This window comes from Epinephelus moara, chromosome 16 (assembly GCF_006386435.1).
Source record: "Epinephelus moara isolate mb chromosome 16, YSFRI_EMoa_1.0, whole genome shotgun sequence".
NCBI classification, from domain to species: domain Eukaryota; kingdom Metazoa; phylum Chordata; class Actinopteri; order Perciformes; family Serranidae; genus Epinephelus; species Epinephelus moara.
The window spans coordinates 21230588-21254012 of record NC_065521.1 but is presented as its reverse complement, the minus strand read 5'-3'; the positions used below and the strand labels follow the sequence as shown (position 1 = coordinate 21254012).

At 41.7% G+C, this 23425-nt stretch overlaps 1 protein-coding gene across 2 annotated transcripts in view; it reads left to right on the top strand.

Annotated features, from left to right (window-relative positions):
* Positions 1 to 7189: 7189 nt before the first annotated feature.
* Positions 7190 to 23425, top strand: part of si:dkey-178k16.1 (band 4.1-like protein 1) — a 60609-nt gene continuing 44373 nt past the window's right edge. For both annotated transcript variants that reach the window (XM_050065620.1, XM_050065619.1), the window contains exon 1: positions 7190 to 7444. The gene's annotated coding sequence lies outside the window, so the exon portion shown is untranslated. The remainder of the gene's footprint in view (positions 7445 to 23425) is intronic.

Below are 23425 nucleotides of genomic sequence, written 5' to 3'. Positions count from 1 at the left end.
GACTTCTCATCTCATCAAGTGAAAAATGCCTCTCAATTTCTAGGTCAAAGACGCGCGGAAAGAGTACAAGTGGATGCATAACTTGGAAACTGAGCAGAACACCTGCTCCTACCACACTTACTTTTACTGCTTCAGTGCACATTGCCAAAATATGTTCATCTCAATCATTGCCTCTGAGTTTGAGGGCTGTCCCGGGGGTTACATAAAGCAGGTAGAATTCCTAATTTTCCATTTTTCTGTCTAGTATTTTATCTCATCCTCACCTGGGTTAGACTTGGCATAGAGGAAGAGTTGAACTCTATCCGTGTCCAGGTTGTATTCAGTGAAATGAGGCACGAACAGCAGATGTGTTAAGCACAGTTTGATCCTACTGAGCCTAAGCGGAGCCCTCTATTCTCCTTATGATTCAAGTGGTTTCACTGAATAATGTAAAAATCATTTTCCTCTATAGCACTGACAACAGGCCATTTAAGTCAATTAAGTTCAGCAGATTGTGGTTTAATTTAATCATTGTCAGCAACACGAGCACTTTCTGTTTTCATCCATTAAGCTCAGTTTATGGCGGATGGATGAAATTCTTGGGAGCTCACGTCTTCCAGTAATACAAGCCAGAGAAGCCACGTACAGATTTCAAAATGCTTACATAGCTCTATAGGAGCACAATATTTCACTGAGATCCAGATGTTAAATGTATCTGCCTGTATGGCCATGGAAAGTAGCCATGATGCTCGCTGTGCTTTTGGCCCGGCCTAAACTGAACAAAGCCCTGGTGGAGAGGGGTCACACGAAGTTAGCAGGTTGGTGGTCTGGGTATGAAGACATACTGCAGTGTCTCATAATATACAGCCTGTCAGACTAGGAAATGACAATCAGCATGTTTGGGAGACAAGTGTGAGGTCGGGGGAAAATAAAGCATTCTCACTGATAATACATCTGACAACACTCATACTACGCACACACATACCTCATACTTCACTCATGGCCCATTAGACCAACAAGCTGATGACACATACTCAAGCAATGATTTATGAGTACATTTAGGGTAGAAATCCATCATTATAATGTGCATATTTTGAGTGTGTTTGGAGCATAAATGGATTCTGAAAAGGTTAAATGATTACCCAGAGTAATACATTTCAACAAGTGAGACCAGGTGAATGAAATAAAGATGATTGTTCAATACAGATTGGAAGTGTACAGAGTAACAGATGATGTGATGAATATATTTTGACAGAAAGTGTTTGGAGCTTGGACACCTGAGGGAGATTTGTTTGCGCCGCATCTGAGCAGCAGCAAGATAAAGCCCCCATGGAGTCTAGACACTGGTGGTCCTGGTGGCTGATGACTCTGAGACTGATGAATCTGCGACTCAGTCTTCTACGAGACTCAGCGGTGATGGGAAGGTGGAGGATATGCACAACTGCAGCATGAGAGAACTACGAGCAGAAAGGGAACCATATTTAAAACAAGAAGCAGTGAGATGATAGCACCTCGTCTCAGTCCGAAATCGTCAAAATCTGGCGCTTGGGCGGTTACTTGCAGCGTCAGAAACCAACGAAAAAAGGGGAAACGTGGAAGGACAAGGATGAAAGTTAAGACAGCAAAAGCCCGGCTGGGGCGGGTGGGAGAAGAGGTGGATGGGTCCAACAAACATCAACTTTCACCCAAGAGAGCGTCCTGTAAGATTCCAAAGCCAAATCCTGTTGTTTTGTTGCCTAAACCCAACAACGGGTTTTTGTTGCCTAAACCCAACCACATGCGCTTGTTGTTGAAGGAAAAAAATATGTCAATTTGCGGTGTTGTACCAACATTGTGCATTTATTTTGAAAGAGACTGTATGAAAATGTTAAATTTCCTGTGAAAACAGAAGTGTATTTTGAAAGAAGACAATGCATGTAACAGGCAGAACCTCACACAATGTCCCAGAACGTCCACAACCAACACACAGGTTACCTTGCACGTGCAAGGAGTGAATGGAAGATGTTATGAGAAATATTTTAAAGACCTAGCACGCAAAATATCTTCCTGACTGAACTTTCGCTAGAGCTTCATTTGTTTTACCCTGTCAGGTACCCACTATGTCGCTGGCGTTGGGCGCCAACTTCAATGGTAACTTTCACGTGTTTTTTAATCCTTGACCCTTCAGGTAATAAGTTAAGTTGAGTGTCCTCAAGCTGTCAATCATAAAGAAACCCATGTGGTCCAGGTCTTCTGTCTTGGGTTTTGTTTTGCAGTCTGTTATTGTGCTGTACTTTACAGGATACAAAGGGGCAGATAAAAGCAAAGTCATAAAACTTTCAGCTAACTAAATGTGCCCTTTATCTCGCAAATGAGGAGTTGACAAACAGAATAGCACTTTTGTTTCCCATCACTAAACATTTACGACGTTCACTTTTGGTGTGCTTGATGAACTGCTAGACCACAGAGAGATGCTTTGATTCACCACTGTCTTGCAACATTCAAAGCACAGTTGTGCATTTGGTATTATTTGAGCCATTGTTCTGTTGTAATTGGCCTATATTCAGCACATGGAGACGTGGTTTTTGACTTACAATTGTATCACTTCACTTCACTTGGAAAGTACTGTAGAACATGAATAATAAGGTTAACACTTTTCCCTAAGATTCTAAAACATAAACCCTTTTACAATATGTATTCCAGCATTTTCACTCTCTAAAACATTTTGCGGTGGTTAAAATTAAAAGCAGAAGTTCCATTACTGCCTTCAAATGTGAGTTAACTCAACTGAACTTGAGTAATTACTTCAGCATCGGCTCATGAGTTGTGAAGAACAACTGCGATAAGCCAAGTTCAATAAACTGTTGAATCAAACTGACTCACATTACAAACAGATTTGTTTTCCATTCACAGTTTCTCAGTTTGAGGGTCTGTTTTTCATTTGACACAAAGATCTTACAGAATTACTACCAGAATTAATACAAAGACAACTCATCGAGCTGTTTCCAGTGACATATCGTACTACTAATTTGTGTTCTTTGGTAGGCGCTGTACTGTATTTTATGTACTGTTTTCATTTGTACCAGGAGAAATAATACTGATTAATTTAAAGGGTAAGTTCAGTACTTTTCAACCTGAACCCAATTTTCATGTTTTTGTATTTACATGACAAATAGGACAAATAAGTTTTGATATTGGTCCAGTATTGAATGAGACTGCTGCGGATCGCACCAGTAAAACAGGCTTCAGCAGGCCCGTTTCCACTGAAGAAGTTCCTGGTACTGTTTGGGGGGCAGGAACTACTACAGGAACGTCCTCTTGCTTGGCCCTCTCAACCGCCGTGTCTCCACTGAGAGAGCGGAGTACGAGGATGGTTCCTGTAAAGTTACGGGCTCTGGATGTGACGTAATTGTTGCGCGACCATTTTGACCGGGGCGACGTAGCGGCGTAGGGACGCCGTTAGCTGTTAGCCGATAGCGGTGTCTGTAATAACTCACTAAATGGCCCGTGAAAAAAATATTTTTTCCAGCGGATGTCTTAGTTACAACATGATTGAGCTAACTGGAGTAGTTTCATGTCGTATCCGACAACGGGAGGCTTTTAACAGATGACGTCCTGATGTTAGCTTTGCTGCTGCTGTTAGCTGTCCCTGTCAGCTGATGCTTTCTAGACATCGTGATTTCCCAAAACTGAATAAATACCACACATAGCAACACAAAACTGCTTTGCTAGCTCAATCATGTTGTAACTAAGATATCCGCTGGAAAAAATATTTTTTTCACGGACCGTTTATTGAGTTATTACAGACACCGCTAACAGCTAACGGTTAGCCCAGCTAATCTACGATAACCATGTTATTAATTACAAAACGTCACATCCCGCCTTGAGTATATCCAATCAGCACCAAGTAATCCCCAAGCCCCAGCCAGGAGTTTCTCGGGGCCGTTCTGAGTACCTACTCCGAGGCAGGGACTTGTTTAGCCCCCGTAAAAGTTCCGGAACTCTGTCCTTCGGGGGTGGTTCCTGCGGTGGAGACACGCACCAACGGCCCCGGCCCCGTAAAATTACCCCGAAGTTCCTGCGGTGGAAACGGGCCTAGTGTAACCACTTTGTTGGCACCATCACTATATATCTACTTAAAATGTTTGGTTTTGCCACTGACAGGCAAAGATTGTTATTCTAAGTGTATGACAATATTATGGTAAGCATACAGAGCGAGCACATTTTCATATGGAGTTAGTGATTGTGGGAACAGTGCAAAGCTGAACCAAGGTGTTTTTTGTCAGTTTTATTTTGTTTTCTGTTGACTTTGAATGAAACAATCATCCATCCATCCATTTTCGTAACCGCTTATCCTCTTGAGAGTCGCGGGGGAGCTGGAGCCTGGAGCCTCTCAGGGCTGACACATAGAGACAGACAACCATTCACACTCACATTCACACCTACGGGCAATTTAGGGTCACCAATTCACCTATCCCCAACCTGCATGTCACTGGACTGTGGAAGGAAGCCGGAGTACGCGGAGAAAACCCACACTGACACGGGGAGAACATGCAAACTCTGCACAGAAGGGCTCCCTCCTGGGATTGAACCCACCAGACTCCGTTTAAATAAACAGTCTGTTTATTTAAACGGAGTCTGGCGGGTTTGGCGTTAATGATTTCGGGGCTGTTCCAGATTAAACAAAAAGGATTTTACTCTCTAACAGAAAGGTCTATCTCTGTAGGGATCCTTTTCAAAATGTTGTAAGACACTCATAGTAATAATCTGAGCCTGTCAGTGGCAAAAACAAGAACTTTCAGTTGATGTAAATTGAAAGTGTGAACATGCCCTGAGTGTTTACATTTCAGCCTGTTTCGCAGCTATGGTCTGCAGAGGTCTTGCTCAGTACTGGACCGCTTTCAGAAAATCAGAAATCAGAATCAGAAATAACTTATTGATCTCCTGGGGGGAAATTATGATTCATTACAATTGCTCCAATGTAAAGAATAGAGAATTATAAGAAGTAAGAATAAGAGTATGAAAAAAGAAGAATAAATAAAATTAAATGTGCATTAAAATAAAAAATAAAATGTGCATTATGCTGCCGTGTTTAACACTAGTACTTAAGGTATAAAAATCTGAAGTAAAGATTTATTATCTTAAGTAGTTTCAAAAACTGTTGTTCCCATTAGTCACTCAGACCAATGGGGGGAAAAAAGGGAAAATAGGATCCAGGATGAAAAATGCCGAACTCACCCTTAAACATGGATTGAGGTCACACAGTAAGTTTTATGTATACTGTGTATGTTTATTGTTTTCAAACTATAAAAACAAGGGTCTTAAGAAAATTTGAGTTGAATGAGCTTTAAATGATTCAAACATTTATCTACATTGTATAAAATATTCCATTGAATTTCCATATGATGTTTTACAATTAAGATTTTTTGAACGGTCAGATACCAAGTTGTCTTGAGATGAAATGTCAGTGAAAAGCTGTATTTTGAAAAAACCAAACATATGAACCATAAAGTTCTTTGACTTGCGGCAACAAAAGCGAGGTGTTCAATTCTCTTAAAAAAATGATGTAAATATAAATCAAAGATGTGCAGGACATGGTGATGACATGATTTCACCTTTGGTCCCAACCTTAAACTCCTCAGAGAAATATTTCATCTTTGTGTTTGCCTCAAGGAAATACAAATATGACAGCATTGTAAGGTATATAGTGAGGCGGTAAAAAGATTTATGACCCTGCTCAGTCTCAGTGTGCAGAGGTAATAACTGCAAATGTGATAATACATGTGAGACATCTTGGAGCCACATAAGCCATGTATTGGAATCTGATGATGGCGTCAGTGTTGAAACTACCAGCAGACATGTGTAATTATATACTTAAGTATGCAATTGCAAAGCAAATGAATTGCTGAGTGAAAACTGATGTCTTCATCATGTTGGGGTGAAGCATGTGCAGGCTGTACAGTACGTTACACTGTTCTCATAGTTGTGATGGTGGTAGATGGTCGCCACCATGTGGAGAAACCTCCTCACAACTATTTGGAGTGATTTTGGCTTCTTGTTTTCACAAGTACATGTTACATTGACATCCTGAATGATTTTAATAAGGGTATCATATATTCAATTTACTCAGCATCATTACAGGGATAATAAATTAAGACACATCCTATATATAGTATGCGTTTACGCTCCAGAAATCTTCCCCATATGGCAATGAAGTCACTCGGCTGCTCTTTTTTTTTTTGCATATCCTGTAAGCAACTGAAGGAGACCCTCTGAAGCGTGACGGGAATTGATTTTTTCTGTATGCATATTTGCATTTGAACAGAACACTTGTGCGTGAAAGCCAAAGAGGGCGTTCAGCACAGAAGGTTCCTATGAGTCACCAATGCAATACATCACCCACTTAGCCTTCATCGATTCAGCGAGCTCCTTGCTATGCAGGGAACAGTATGACCATTTCTTTTTCCTCTTAATGCTTGAGTTAAAGACATGTCTGTGAATGTGAAATGTGTCAGGGGTCAAATCTTGTTAGATGTGTGATAACATATTGGTTGGCTAAAGAAGCTCTTTTCCAGCAGCACAGAAAGTGTACATTTATCATTACATACCAGAACTCTCATATATTACAATCTGTTTTTCTCAGTTATGATCAAAGCAAGACAAAAGTTTAATTTGACATTGCCTCATTGGGCCTGAATCCATCCTCTTGCCAACAATTATCAGTAACACTTTCCATTAGTTTCATGCAAAGCCACGAGCATTGATTTGCAATTAATGGTGCATTTGGCGTTTCAGTAACTGACAGATGCGTAAATGGCATTTGAGGGCGCTCTGGCACAGACAGGCTGCAGCAGTGCTAAAAGCTCTGGAGCAGCAGCTCAGCAGGTGTCCTCCCCTCTTCATTTTAAGGAGGTGGGTACTTGAATTTGAATATACGATTAGACATGCAATTGTCAATCAGGAATCCTTCTTACCAGCGCAGAAAACTCATCCAAGAGACGATGTTTATTAAATCTATTCAAGTTGTGTCTTAAAGAAATGACAATAGGCCTGATTATAAGTGGGTTTAAATGTGTTTAGCTGGCAGTGAAACAAGGCTATAAGACTCCATGTGCGTTACAGCATCTTTTTTAACCCTCTAAACACTGCGCTTTACGGTGTGAAAAGATGACCCGAAAATCAGTAAAGCAAGTGGTAAGAGGCGCTGCGTGCCATAAGCGGAGCGGTCCTCACATATCACGCACGACGTTAGGAGTTCCCTCGCTTACACGGTGAAAACGCCCCTCTACTCTCCTCCTAGCCCTTCCCCGACCGTGAGCATCCCTGCCGGCTTGTGCCTGTCTGCCGTCCCAGCCTGCAGGGCTACACCTCCCGTGCCAGAGGAAAGGCGCTCCGGGGCGGTGGCGGCGTCCGTCTTCCAAATTTCCTGCGATCTCAATGATCACAATCCGGACTGAAGCTTGACACCCCGGACCTGACAGGACAGGTATGCTGTTGTGTTTTGTTTGTCTGATACGGTGACAGCGGAACAGGTGCATGCTGCATATGCCGGTTGTTCGGAAATGACATTGTAGGCATGGAGCGGAGAGCATCTTCGCACCGGTGACATGCTTTGACACAAAAACCGTGCGCTGCATGCGCTGCAAAGACACCGCTTTGTGCTTCAAGTGTCATGGACGGATGGGGAGGGTGTTGCCACAGAGCTTTAATCCGACCAATATGGTCGGCAGGCTGGTTTTAATAAGCTGCACAGAATCAGGGCATCCTTTATTCCGTGCAAATCGAGGCCCAGTAGGCAGAAAGAGTCAGCAGGTGCACCTTTCTTATCGTCTTACTGGATCACATTGCGCCTGATCAGACCTGTTTCTGGAGACATCCAGCCCACATACAATTGTTCTGAGCTATTCTCGGACATGCCGGTGTGTGTGTGAGGATTGTGTTTTCTCTATGTGGAGCTATAGGCTAACAGCTGATGCTGAAAGATAATGAGCTAATTGAAGACGGAGTGTGTTGTCGCGGGTGTGGCAGAGGGGGCAGGCGTGGGCGCCTCGGCGATGGGAAGGTCTCCTGAGTGTGTGAATTGCAATGTGAGAAAGTGAGCTATTAAACTGGAAATGCTCTGGAACCAGAATGAAAGGAGGTTTTTTTTTTTTTTTTTTTTTAAAGAAACTTAACATGTATTTGAAGAGATACATAAACTGGCCTTGATCCAGTTTATCAGATTGCTTTCCTCTGTCATATTTAATAAATGTGTTAATTAGGAAACAGGTAATTGCCTGTCCATAATAAATCATCTGAGCATCTTTGCAGAGTGTTTCAAATATCCTACATTTTTAAAGCTGCAACGCACAACTATATTCTAGCTGAAAACTAAAATCACACACTAATGATTTTAGGATGCATTGCCACATGATTCTTTCTCTCCCTAAAATAGCAGACACTTTGAATTAAAATGAGATATTATGTAAACTATAAACAAATATGAATTTCATATTAGATTTTTGACAGTTATTGCCGACACAGCAGTCTGCAGGAAACATAAAACTATAAAGCATCCTCCCACATACTGGGGACAGAAACAAATAACTCAGGCACTGCAGTAAAAGTTCTGCACAGAACAAAACATCAAAGAGTTTACCAACAAGCAAAGTGCAATCCAGGAAAAATCTACATAATTGCACCATTCAGCAACTTTTATTTCAACACCTCCAGACAAGTCAGACTGTAAAAGTTACCATTATCAGTAATGCATCCTTCTGTTCACCCTCATCCTACTCACGCAGACTGTCAGTCCTCGAGTATCTGGCTCCTTTGCAGCCATGCCACAGGCTACAGTAACTCCCAGACTCTGAATTTGTGGAGGCAGAGTCAGGGAGGGGGCAAATTAGATCTAAAAATCCATCCATCTGTCCATCCGTGCCTCTGTCCCTCCATGCATCCTCCAGTCTCATTCTCATTCTTTCACCTGCTCCACTTCCAGCCTCCCTGGTGTGCATTACAATGGTGCAACTATAAGCAGTGTGCTGCTCCTCTGTGACGCCCCTTTTCTTGTTCACTTTAAAAGGCAAAGCCTCTTTGTGTGGATGCATGTTGTGTTAAACACTTACAGGAGAAAAATATTGAATACTTGTTTTCCCGGCTGTTGTCAAGGTGGATCAAGGAGTCTCACTGCAGGTAATTCAATAATGGAATTACATGCTACATTTCCCACAGAGCAATTTGCTCTTATCTATGACAGGTAAGATGAAACAGACAGCCAAGCAAACTCCTGAGTTAAAACAGGAAGGAACTAGCAAGGTTACATGGCGGATATGCACATGGTGTTCACAGGCGGCGACTCCATTACCTTTCGGTCGATGTGTAACCTCTGTGCAATCTGTCACCAAGGCAAACGTGCGCCATAAGGGTAAAGGTTAGATCACATGTTGTACGGCTGCAGGATGCATTTTATGTGTCCACGTTTCTGTGTGCGTAAATTCAGTGTGCTTGCTTGTTTAAGGTTGCACACTTCGATACAATTCTCCCTCGAGTCCTATTCCGAGTCATCCCATGATCGATTTGTAATAGCTCATTGAAGCAGGGCCAGTGGTCTGTTCACAGCCAAATTGGAATTCTCCACAAGATAAACTCGCGGTCTCTTAGAAGTGAGAGGAGCTTTCAAAGGCATATTAAAGATAACAGCGTGTAATACACTGTCACTTTTTGCATTATCATCACAAATGATGTGTTGTGGGATGCTGTGCCTAACTCGGCGAGACATCCCATTTTCTGGCAATCTGACATCATATTGAAGTTATGACTGGTAACTCAGTTTGACATGTCTTATTGGCATCATTAAATGCCAAACCACAAATTAAATCCAATAATAAGACGAGTGTGTGTGTCAATTTAAACCTAGAAAAAGTCAATTTTCTGAAGGCAATGAGTGCGATCGCTGAGGGCAAAATAATACATAGGAATGAAGTTTGCCTTCGACTGAAAACAAAACTTAAGGCAGTTTGAAAATGAAGTTGTGATCAGTTTAGTTCGAATGACTGAGTAAACTGAATTAAAGTGATCAGATGAGCAGGTCTGAACAAATGTAACAATCCTCATGGGCTAAAAATGATTAAAAAAAAAGATTATTTCCCACCCAGTCGTGAGAAACAAAATGTTGGCATTGTCTGCAAACCACAGATACGCTACATTTGCGTATTATTATGTAATGCAGTGGTTTCTAACAGGTGGTTTGCGGCCCAAAAGTGGGTCAAGGGTCCATTCTGAATGGACCGCAAGTGACTTACAAATGTGTCAGATTTGTAAAAAGCACACTGTACTTGTAAGTACAGTGAATTTCCAGCACAGAGCTTTTATTTTGAAGTGCCGTTTCTATCAGACAGCTACTTGACAGTAACCTGGAAATCCAGATGCCCCGCCCCTAGCAAATTCGAAATTGCACTGCACGAGGCAGAGCCTGCTGAATCGCCATCGGACCAATCAGATCAGTCTATCTGACAGAGGCGGGCTCTGGGCGGACGTAACATGATGATGACAGTGCTGTGCCGTAGGAGTCGAAAAGTAAACAGCCAAAATGGCAGCTGCCGAAGGACCGCGTCCATTCAGTTTAGCTTTGGAAGAAATGCTAAGCCAACTACACTTATTTTTTTCCTTGAGAGAGGAACAGAAGACTGCCCTTGAAACTTTTGCTTCCAGGAAGGATAATATATCAGTTAGCCCCACTGGTCGGCAAACAAATGGGGCTTAGTGCAATGAATACGTCACCTTGTTTTTTGCTCTGATTGGCCATCGTGCTATCCAATTGCATGAGGCAGCGTTTAATATGCCTCAGTTAGTGCCGCCCCTTGGGTAGGAAGGGTGTATCGTGAGGGCCAGACTCAAAATCTTTCTAGATTTGAGTCTGGATTTCCAGGCTAACTTGACAGCAAACTAGCTCGACAACATGGCCAAACACAAGTATGGTGCTGAATGTATGAAACTGTGTGGCACTTGAACTAATGACTAAGGAGAAATCTGGACCCCGTGGCTGGACGTATTGGGAACCAATGATATAGCGGATACATTGAAACAGCAATGCTGTGGTTAAGCTTTGGTTAGGTTTAGGCACAAAACCACTTGGTTATGGTTAGAAAAAGATGATGTTTTGACTTAAAATGCCCAGTATTAATCGCACAATCCCGGCAGTAAAAGCAGCGATGTCTTGGTGAAAGACAAATGCTTTTCATGCCACTATCCCAGCAGATAAAACAGCCATGTCTCAGTAAAAACCAATCTCTTTTCGTGCCTAAAAGCCGCTCGAAAAACGGTGATGGGTCGTTATAAAACACCCACATTTGGAGAGTGAAAAGCAGCTGGAAATACAGCAATGGCGTGCTTAATCACAACTGGTGTTCTTATTTGTTGGTCTTGAACTGTGGTCTGCAGTGGTCTGGTAGGCATCCTACCTAAGTGTTGCGCCGTCCACAATCCCCCCAACCTCCAGATCAGTGGTTCCCAACTGGTCCAGCCACAGGGGTCCAGATTTCTCCTTAGTCATTAGCTCAAGGTCCACACAGTTTAATACATTCAGCATCATACTTGGGTTTGGCCATGACGTTGAGCTAGTTTGCTGTCTCTGTTAAATAGCTTCCTGTTATTAACTCATTCTACCGCAGGAACCGGCACATCATAATAAAAACTGCCTGATATTGATTGAACTTCAAAGTAAAGTGTGTTTTTTACAAACCCACGACCCACCTTTGGACCGTGACCCACCAGTTGGGAACCACTGCTCCAGATGACAAAGGCAGCTAATACGTTACATCGCTTTAGAAACCTTGACATGAAGTGTACAAATGTGATGTATTTGTGGTTTGCAGAAACATGCAATGCCAACTTTTTTTCTGGCGTCTGGCTGATATTTCATCAGTCACTAATTACTTGGCAGCTTCTGTGTGGAGCACTTCATGTTGATGCTGTAAAACTTTGCATCTTCCTGACTGATTTTCAAAGTACCAGTGAAGACAGAGTGTTAAGTTATGAGCAGATATGGGGACGTTTTTCTCCATTTACAATCCCTGCATTTGAAGACTTATGGCACAATATCACCGCACATATCCTGAATAGAGACTCTATTGTGATAATTTACAGTGCAGTAAAGGTCATAAGAAGGATGTCTCCCATAAAAGAGAATCCATCTCACCATTTTTACCCTGACAGCTATACGGTACATCACATATTGTATGTTTGGTTTGAATATCCACCTTTGTGAGCAAGAAATAATCCTCCCCAAAGGACGTATGGCTAATATGTTTAAATAATAATCTTATATAATCTTGTCATTCCTCTGTGACACACATAACATCTCCATCTCTGTTTGCACCAACCCTTTGTGTACATGGCAGGGCATTACAAAGCAGACTAAAGGCTGAAATCCCACTTGAAATTTTTGGTCATCCTCTTCCTCACCACCGTGTCACTTCAGTGTGCCCACCTCTACATGAACTGTCACATTTTTCAGCACAATGCCGTGTGATTGTTCACCTCTTCTTCTATCTTAGTGTGTGTGTGTGTGTGTGTGTGTGTGTGTGTGTGTGTGTGTGTGTGTGTGTGTGTGAACTAGCAAAAAAATTCCTGCAGGCTGTTCTCTCTCTCTCTCTTTCTTTCTCTCTCTCTTTTTGTCTTTTTCTTTATCTTATTTTGATATGCTTGACAGACGATGTTAGGCTAGGGTTCCCATGGTAACTGCATTTTAAACAGGCACGCCTGATGTCTGTGTGTTAACCATCGTTAGTGGTGACACTCTTGTCTTTGGTCAAATAGAAAAAAATTGAACTGTGCTGCAGGCACAGTGTGGTGCCTGTCATTTTCCTGTCATTGTTATGAAGAGACAAGCTTTGTTTTGTTTTTTTCTATATGACTCTGCAAGGAAAGGTCTGTAAAACTGAATAGAGGGAAGCGAGGGAACCGTCAGTGTGTATACCGTGAGTATGCAGAAGATATTTTTACTGTTGGAAATACAGAAAGATGGTTGTCCTTCATTTAGTTAAGTGTGACTCTTGTGATTAAAAATCTGGGAAATGTAAGGCTGTATATTACTGGATAAATTGGGCTTGATATTTATATATATTCACCTCAATGCATTGTACTGTGTTCTTCAAAATAAATGAGAAACCTTGACAGTGATTATTTACTGCAGGCGCCTCTCAGACTTAGTTTTTGTACTCCATTCAGCTGAAGTCATGATGGTCACCAGGCGGCTGATCACCAGCTGGGGTAGGCTCTTCCATTTTGGCGCCATTGGGCAAGCATACTGTAGTTCAAGTAAACCGCGACAACACCAGACAGACTTAGGGTGCAGTCAGACCTAGAGTTGTCTTGCTTTGGTCCGAATCAGGGACTAATTTTGTTACAAACTTGCATAATTGCCTAGAGTTGGTTCCTGTTCTCATGGCAGCATTTGTAAGTGGACCAGATCAAATGCCTTGCCTCTTGATTGGTCAGAACTTCATGGACTGATTTTAGCGCTGGTCATATTGCTGTCATCGTTCATTTTAAGCAAACCATACAGTTTGAAAACGAGGCGCGGCTCCAAATAGAAAACAATGTTTTGATCCATAGGATACGCCGAATGTGCATATTAAGGCAGTACAGGAGGAGGAGCACATTAATAATCCTCCAGGACTGTAACATGCTCATGCTTGTTTAATCTAAACAACGCGTAATGTGACTGCAGTTGGTTCAGATCAAGGTCGGAACACGTTCTTACTTCAAACAAACCGCACCAGATTTCGTTTGTAACCAGACCGAGACCACCTCTTCAAGAAAGTCTCAGTCTGGTTGTTTTGGTGCACACCCGAGTGTGATTGCTGTGATCACACCTGCCCAAACGAACTGCACTTAGGGTGCAAACAAATCTGAGTTCGATTGAACCAAACCAAACAGGGCAGGTGTGAAAGCACCCTTGAAATCTACTGTTTCTTTTTTTCCTATTCTAGACGTCTGTCTGTCACAGCTTTAAGAGCACAGGCGGTGAATATAATAACAGCCTTACCTATAGGAGGTTACGTAATCAGTGAAATAGCACTGCAAGAAATATTAACTTGGTGAAGCCCATAATCTTCAGACTCTGTCAAGGCCGTGCCAAGGAGGTGCTGATTCCACTCTATGGTTCGGAATTAACGGTGTAGTTTTGAATATTTCACCCTGTGATTATACACACACACACACTATAGACTCTTGTGTTTAAAGAAATAGTACAGCATGTAAAGTCTATAGTCCGCACTCTGCCTCGCTCTGTCTCATTTTATATGTGAAGTGATGCAGCATGTTTGTCAGTCTGGGCTGTGTTTGTCAGCGAGTGTATCAACAGTATGTCAACATGTCTCACAATCAGTGTCGACCACACAAGTGTCTGCACCGTGACGGATCTTAGAATAATTGTGTGTTTTATTTGATAGGAATGAAAATTCAAGCAGTCTGAGTTTTCCAATCATGTTCGAGGAAATTCAAATTGCTTTTGACCTTTAACGCTATGTTCCCGAGCCTTGTTACATACCCTGACATGACCCCTTCAGTAAAAGGATGTAAGATTACTTTGTGGCGTGGAATAGAGGAGGTTGGCTTTTCCACTCGTGTAAACTGATTAATATTTAAGATATTCATCTCATAAATCAAACGATGCATTCTGACAGCTCATTTTGAGAGATTTTACTGCCTGATTTGTTTTAATCATTGAGGATTAACTCCACAATGACCCCCCTATCCCCCCTCCCAGCGCTCTAATAATTTGGATACGCACATTTGCCACCTTCTTTGACTCAGAGTGATAATGAAGCAGACACAGATAAGTTTGCAATCACACTATTTGTCTTTTCGTATCAGCTCAAAAAGGGGATCCTAGCACTGCACGTGCTGAAGCGTAGAAGCTATACCAAGCCCTGTAACATCCCCTGCTGTAGTGCAGACCCTTCCCAGGAGAGAGTGCTCGTACTATGTCGCAGGTAGCACAACTTCCTCTGGACTTGCTTTCTCTCGGGGAGGATGAACTTGCAGCCTCATTGCTTCGCAAGTCGTATCATTTATCTCTGTTGTGGTGCGACGTGATTTGCGGCAGACTTAACAGTCGTGCTACGCAATCTGCTTCCAGGACTGCTGAGTGCCAAAGGTTTTAGAGAATGTGTGTATGTGGTTTCCCCCTGAACAAGGACGTCTCGACACTCCCACTTTCCCAACCCCCACGGTCCTGTACCTGATTTCCCAGAGCTAGCCTCCGCCCAGAGAGGATTGATGGACTGGCTGTATATTCCATTAGAAGGGAAGCACTGATTATAAAGCTGAGATGTGGAGGGAGCTGCATGATAAAATGGTAAGGCTCACTGAGAAATGCTCAGCGATTGGCTAATACAGTGGGTGGCTTCTGTGTTTGTCAGTGTTAATTTTAGCATAAGATGTATACAGTGCAGGTAATACTTTTTATGTGATAGAGTGTTCTATTGCCTCAGTGCAGCAGCTGCTTTACACATTTAAACATAAACTGTATATGGAATATAGACTTTATATATTTTTATTGTCACTGTTAAGGTGCAAATGACAGTAAAAGAGTGAGAAGAATAAAATCTGTTCTTATAAGTCACATGTGAGCACTCATACTGTGACACACACACAGATTCACACAGGCATACACATTATGCCTACGTATGCACCTTTAGGTATTCTACTGATACAGAATCATTATTCCAGAATATAGGACACTGCACAGAATATGTATTGTCAAAATAAATATTATAAATAAATTTCAGTGTGGTGATGGTGGGTTAGGGTAGAAACTACTTGTTGATACCTGTTCAGCCTAGTAGTCGTGGTAAGCACTGTAGTCTTGGCGCACTCTGTTATATACATAAATTCTAGTAATCTTAGCAATAAGAACAGTATACAATATTTCAGTCAGGAGAGACAGGTTAATGAAGTAAAGATAACTATTTGATACAAATTGCAGGTTAACAGATGATTTTTGATGATTGAGAATACACAGAAAGACTGGCGCTTAGAATCTACAGGGAGATTTTGTAATCAAGAGGCGTCCACCCTGAGCAGCAGCAAGATAAGTCCTCCATGGAGTCCGGACACTGGTGGCGGTAGTGGTGGTGGTGGCTGATGGGCTAATGAGGCTGATGAATCTGCAAAGACTGGCGAGGTGGAGTGCAAAAGCAGCATGAACATACTAAGTACAGAAAGACAATCATATTTAGAAAAACAGCAGCAAAATGATGGGCTAACAATGAAGGTGTGTTGACATGTTATTAGTTGAATGTAATCAGCTGATAGAACAGCTGTTATCTGAAATGACAGCATGAAATTGTGAGTGAACATGTGTGCGAGGAGTAAATGGCAGATGGTGTGAGAAATAAATTACAGGCCTAAGCGTGTAAAAGTATACACTTCCTGATGGACATTTTGCTAAAGCTTCATCAGAGTTTACAGCCATGCTAGCGGCTCTATGTGACTGTACTTTGACACAGTGATATTTTATGCTAACATCAGTATGCTAGCATGGTCATGTTAAAAACATATAATATTTGCTATGATCGCTATCTGAGTTTAGCACATTGCCGTGCTAACAACACTAAATACAAAGTCCAGCTGAGGGAATATCATTAATTTTGTAGGTAGTCACAATAAAACAAAGCATTTGACAAATTGAAATAGTGACCTGTTGTTAGCGCTAGATGAAAAGTCAGGGGAGTACCAAAGTTATTGGGATACATCCTCTGAGAACTATGGATGTTTGCACCAAATGTCATTGGCAGTCCATCCAGTGGTTGTTACTGAAAAGCAAAAGAGAAAATGTCAAGGAATCACTAAAATCAGTAAGATTCATCCTCTGAATGTCTGTACAAAATTTTGTCCTTTAGATGTTTTAGTCCGGAACCAAAGTAGTGGACCAACCAGCCAATCAGCCAGCCAGTATTGCAATCTATAAAACTAGTGTGGCTGCAGAAATTACATAATTATTGTTCAGATATAACAAACCAAACATTCCCCTCTTACTGGGGATTCTCAGTCATAACAATCAAGTCCTCTCTTTGTGCTAGTCAAAGGCACCATGGAGACTCCAAAAAGTGCCAGAAATCTGTGAGGGTGGCCAACCTGTCCAGTTAACTCCCTGGAAAACAACAAGGATACTCTTACACTTGGCACAAAATGAAGAGGCGTAGATCCATATTTACAGTCGATGAGAATAATCTCTCCAAACGTCCCGGAAACAGACAGATGGTTTGGTTGGAGCAAACTGTCTTTGTTTCTGGCCGAAAGTAATGTCCCTTTAAATCTGCAAATTAATGAATAGCCTAATTAACAGGAGTGAAGTTTGAGGCATGCTTTGTTCATTTTTGTGAATGATGTAGTCTCAAAAGAGTCTGGCAACGGAAGAACACTGCCTGGAGATCACAGTAAGCACATTATCTGTGTGCTCATTTCTGCTGCAGATTACACATAACTCATACTATTACTACTGCTGCTACTACTACTATCACTACTTTGTTGTTAACACTGCTGTTGTAGGATTAAGATTGGATTAGCAAAGATTGATGACAAACACGTGTTTTATAAAAGCCTTTCTGTAAAAATTAGCAGTAAAAATCTTGTCATAATCCACATCCTAATCTTGTTAGTGAGGCCATCCATAAGATGATGCACCCTTATGTGAAAAGCCTGGAGTTTTAGTCAGAACATCAGAATGGTCAAATGGGCCATTGATGGACTTCAAATTTAACAAGCCGAACAAAATCAATATCTTCATTAAAGGCTCAGATAACTTTAATTATAAAACAACAAGCAACATTACAAAAAACATGTTTCATTCCCCTCCCTTATGAGTATCCAGCTATACAGATAGAGTTTTATTTGGATATCTACCACTGTTTACAGTCAGGGACGGAGTGAGAACAGTTTCACGGTAAACCGCTGTAAAATTCCTGACGGTTAGTTATTACTGTTTAAATTGTAATTCATGAAAACCATGTTTGATTCCCATGCTTTGACAAACTCATGGTAAATACTGTTCAGCATCAACCAAAGTTAGCAACAGTTGCAGTTACTATTCCCTTGTTTACAGAGTAGGTGTGCAGCAGGTAAACCCAGCGATGCCAATGGTCCACTGTCCACTGACAGTGATGCAGAGACACTTGAGCAAGCATTTCAGAGACAGGCTGTTCTTAATGATAGGGTTTTCATATGTTTACATAAGGTATTGGCTTTGCTATTGTTGTAATGTTTGTAGGTATCAAAAATACATAGTACTGCTAATTTGTTTGTGGTTTTCCCTATAGAACTTGAGTAAATGAATTCATTGTGTGCATCAGAACTTTTTTGTCATCTTTAGCAAATTTTTGTGGATGATTTTTTTTTTTAGCTTTTGCCTTTATTTGACAGGAAAGTTGAAGCATCAAAGTGGGACAGAGAGAGGGGATGACATGCAGCAAAGGGCCACAAGCTGGAATTAAACCTGTGCCTGCTGGAGCAAGGACATTGCCTCTGTACACAGGGCGCCTGCTCTACTCACTGAGCTACTGGGTGCCTGGACAATTCTGATAACTGAGATCATTTTGATCACTATAATTGTGATATAAAATTTTCATACTGTTTCATCTCTAGTACCGAGTCGCCAAAGAGTCAAGGTGAGATTTTTTTCTTCGTTCCCTGTTGAGGCATGGACACAGGACCTCTGGGGGTGTCCTGTGGTGTCTGGCACCATGTCATTGGCTGTAGATACTTTTAGTCCTGTGAGGTGGGGTAGCAGCACATCCCGGTAATTTCTAGCCACGTTGACACCTTGAGTTCTTTGTCACATTCCTCGGGCTATTCCTGAGCAGTTTTAGCAGTGTGGCATGGCGCAGTCTCCTGCTGCGGGGGTCGCTGTCATCAAGGAGTGCCGTTGCCATGAGGAGATGTACTTGGTCGTCAGCAATGTTAGGGTGGGTGATGCGTGTCAAGTGGCATCAACATGAATTTTCCCAGCAGAATATTGCATCGTAATGAGATGATCGATGTTATTCACTTCACCTGTCAGTGGTTTTAATGTTGTGGCTGACCAGTGTATATCAGCATACTTAATGCCAGTTCAGAGTAAAATTCAATGTGCTAATCCATACTGGGGCATTACGCTGGGAGCAGCAGACATATGGCTCAGAGGGAATGGAGGAAGAAACGTATTGCAAGAGAACACAAACACAGAATATTGCCAGGAAATGCAAAACATCTTGCGAGGGAATGCGACAGGCAAACAAAATAATACAGTGACCCTTGGGGGGGCTCCATAGTGAGGTCTTTAAATTGTCCTGAGCACCAGTAATGCAATTCTGTTCACATCCAGTGTCTCTATAGCCAAATGTCCCACCACTCCCTTTGTAATTTAGTTGTCCCTTAAACATCCTTGGATTTTATTTTTATTCTCATAGTAAATCACTTTGACTATGGGGGAAGCTGCTGGAATCAGTGGTTTGTATGGAAACACATTTGCAAGAAACGTGACCAAGTGTAGACAAGTAATATTGAAATGCAGTACGGGGGCTTAAACTGTTGGGGGATGTTGAGGGAAATGCTCGAGAGGATGATGCTTTTCTTGCAACAACAGCTCAGTAGCTGTCAAGAAAAGAAGAGTACAAATAGACCTCGTTGAATCAGGCAGGTCTCATCTACGGAGTTAAATGCTGCACTTTGATCTAAAAGCTGTAAAATAGAGCAATCAACGGCTTTCACGGTGAGGGGGAGGCAGCTCCCTCGACGTGCTGATGAGAGCTCTAGAACCTGACACGTAATGTTGAGAGGTGACTTTAAAATCTCAGTGGGTTGTTATTTAGAAATAAGGCAGGTTTTCCCTCAGAATTTAGGCGTGGTTGGGGATTTCCTGTGATGTGCTGTTTTATTTAAAACCAGTATCAGTATCAGTTTAAAATAAACTCAGCACAGGATTGTTTATTCAGATTACAGAACAGTCTTGACTTTATTGATCTTACTCATGCAAAGCTTTATATTGTGGCCAGAGGAGATGCTGATGACACTGTGGTTTTCGTCACTGTTTGCTCACATCTTACACCAGACATCATTTTTCCGTCCAATATACTCTGGAGGAAAGCAAACACTTGATGCTGTTAGCACATGCACAATTTTCTGACAGCATACTGTGTTTTAGGAGCGAGAGGAATCCACAAGCTGTGTTTCCCCTGCTCTGCTGTGACATATTTTTGAGATGCTATACTTGACAGATTTCTCCTGCCCACCTGCTGATGAAGGATGGGCCTGTGGGCAGCTGACGCCTGCCTGAAGACGCATCAATTCTTGGGGCCTCTAAATTGACAGAGTCTTTGTTTGAGAGACGGCATGATGACAAACGGGCACGGTGCGGGCCGCGGTGAATGGTGCATCATGGGCATCATTCTGTCCTAGATGATCAGCCATCATGTCCGTTACTATCTGGCAATTTATCTGAGCTGCCCCGCTGCAGACGATGAGGGTTTTGGGGGCGTCACTTTGTCTGCATTTTGCTTTCTTGAGTCAGAGAGGAGCTGACATTCAGCAGTTTGAGATTTCTTTCCTCTTCAGTGAGTGCAGTTTTAAAATCTTGCAGCTGATCCAGGCTTACATCAGGACAGCCGCGATGCTCAGTAATGATTACTCTGTATCTGGTCTGACTCTGAAATGTGGAGCGCAGAGGAGGTCATCTCCAGAGATAGACTGACATGGCCAGGCAGATAGAGTCCTGAATGAGTCGGTGATAGAGAACTCTGTGTGTGTTTGATACAATAAAGGAACTGTGCTGAATCTTGCATATCTCTGTCTTATCTTAAAGGATTTTCACTAGCTGAGCAGCTAAACACCGCTTATCTCATTGATGCCTGCAGTGTTTTGTAACACACATAAATTGGCAACACTTCTTATGGGAACAAAGCACCTTCATTTGATACGAAGATATGATCTGTTCTTTTTGACAGTCGGAGATACGGCACATCATAGACATTAGATTCGGCGTCTTTGCTTTTCACCCACAAAGACGGTAAATATTTGAAACAAAGTGCGACGCGATGACAAATGTTTGAAATGTGGAGGCAAATACTTTGCAGCAGAAGAATACAAGTTTACAGATGCCTTGTATTTTAACACAGAGTTGGACCATCTGCACACTCTTCTGTGTTGTGACAGTCAACCCAGGAGGCGTAAATGACTCATAGCTGTCTCCCATACTAAATGAATGGCAATGTTTATGCAGGTAAATCTGCTAAATGTTGGTGGATCTTGGAAGACCATCTCGATTTTAGGGGGCATTCAGAGGTATTAAAGACATACTGTGCGGGATGTTTCTGAAAAATAATGTACTGACTCATACAGAGGTAATGCCTCTCAGTCATCACTTACGACCCGCTGGAAGTGTGTGGCTGTCTATTCATCTATTACTATCTATCTACGGTTTAGTGATAGATACAGTGCAAAATATATAGATTTATCCTCCTGAAACACGAACTTTTGTTTGGTATGCATTTCTAATTTCTCCTAGCTATTTAGGATCAGTAGGATGAGTGTAAAAAACTAAACACTATTAATGATAATAAAGTCCCAGTGTCCTCAAACGAGACAATAGTAAAGTCCCAATGTCTACAAATGAGTACTTCCTAATTGACAGTGTTTAATCTTGTTACTGTTGCTACAATTGGTCAGTTTTGTTGCGATATCAAACTACAAACATTAATCAGAAATAAACAAGTTTAAACCATAAAATTTGATCAGATTTTGGACACATCCACTTTTGTGTCTTGCAGACTGATTTGACAGAGATGGCTGCCATCTTTTTTTTTTTTACATGGGTTAGTGTATTGTGCTCTTACTACCACTAGATGGCACAAACGAGGACAACAGGTCTAAGTTAAGCAGAATGAAGTATAAGGGCAAGTAAACCCAAAATGTGATGTCGTCATATGAGGACACAGGGTCACAGGAGGATATAGCGAAGCAAAATGCCAAACAACAGTGACTCGGGAGTTTGCTTTTACTTTCACTTTCGCAAGCGATGTTAACAAAAAGTAACCGACAATTCTGCATAGCATACCTTTAAGTATACCTTTAAGTAAAAATAATATTTACAGGAGATAGAACTGAACAGTTTTTTGTGTCGGGGTGGATGGGGGGCTTCAAAGGTAGTGCTTCATATTTCCAAATTGTCCTCACTGGCACAAACCAGAGTGACACACTGACAAAGCTTTTTGAGCAGAACTCACAGTTGTCAGTTTGTGCTCAGCAAACACTAATATTTAGACTGTAATTAGAATTTCTAAAACAATTTGTTCTAATTATTTGGTAAATGGAAACAGGACAAGCTTTACTGAGCGTTTTGGAAAGAATTCATGTACTGAACATTTGCAAACCAATAAATTATGGTGACTGGCAAAGAGATGATTTGCCTCAATCTGGACTTATGAGGTGCTATACAGTATAACAGTAGTAAAGGATGGAGGGTGGACGAGGCAGAGGATCAGGGGTGTAGTGCTATTTGTTCAAGTACCAGAGCGCACCACTGACATGCATGTGTGCACGCGCATGGCTGTTGTACATACATACATCAGTGAAGTATAAAATGAGAGAATGTTTCATATAATGTTTCATCTTTAGTAGTTAAAAGGTATAGCTATTGACTAAGTGCTGCTCAAAGGACACCTTGTGAATGAATCATCATATCTTAAATGTTCATATGACAGCTTGGACCATTCTATTTGTTTTTATTTGCTCTCTTGCATGACAGAGGCTTTAGTGATGATTGGATCAGACTTCACCCCTGCAGAGGATCGACACCTGAATTAGTCAAGATAAAATCTAATGTCGAGGCTTGAAAACTACTATTTATTGTATGACTATTGCAATTGATTGTATTAGGCCTCGGCCTAAATTTGTGACATCGATTCTTTCCAACAGTGCCCCGCCCACTTCTAACTAGTGAGAAGAGCACAGACAAAAACACAAAGACAGAAAAATACTGTATCTGTGATTTGAAATAACCGAAATTCTTATATCTTTTGTTAAATAGGTTCTCAGGACCTTTAACATGGTGTCTTTGTTCAACAGCAAGGGTAAACAGTGAGAATGGACTGCAAAGCTTCCCCCGTTTTCCATCAATATCACATCGACTTCTGTCTCTTCATGTCTTATACAATTACCATCATCGGTAGTTTGGGACTGCTGCGACCTTTAGTAAGTTAAGTGCAATCAGTTTTCATCAGGACAGAGACGCATTTAAAACTCATCCAGACGCGCACACACATACACATACACACACACACATACACCACAGTGCCCACACAGTTTGTGATTAATAGACAGGAGTGGAAGTAGAGGCAAGACTGTCTGGGAGTATTTTGGTCGTCTGTGACTCAAGCAAATGTTAAAAACTGTAGTACAGTATCACAGTGGTGTCTGAGGGCAATGATATGTATTATTTAAAAGCACT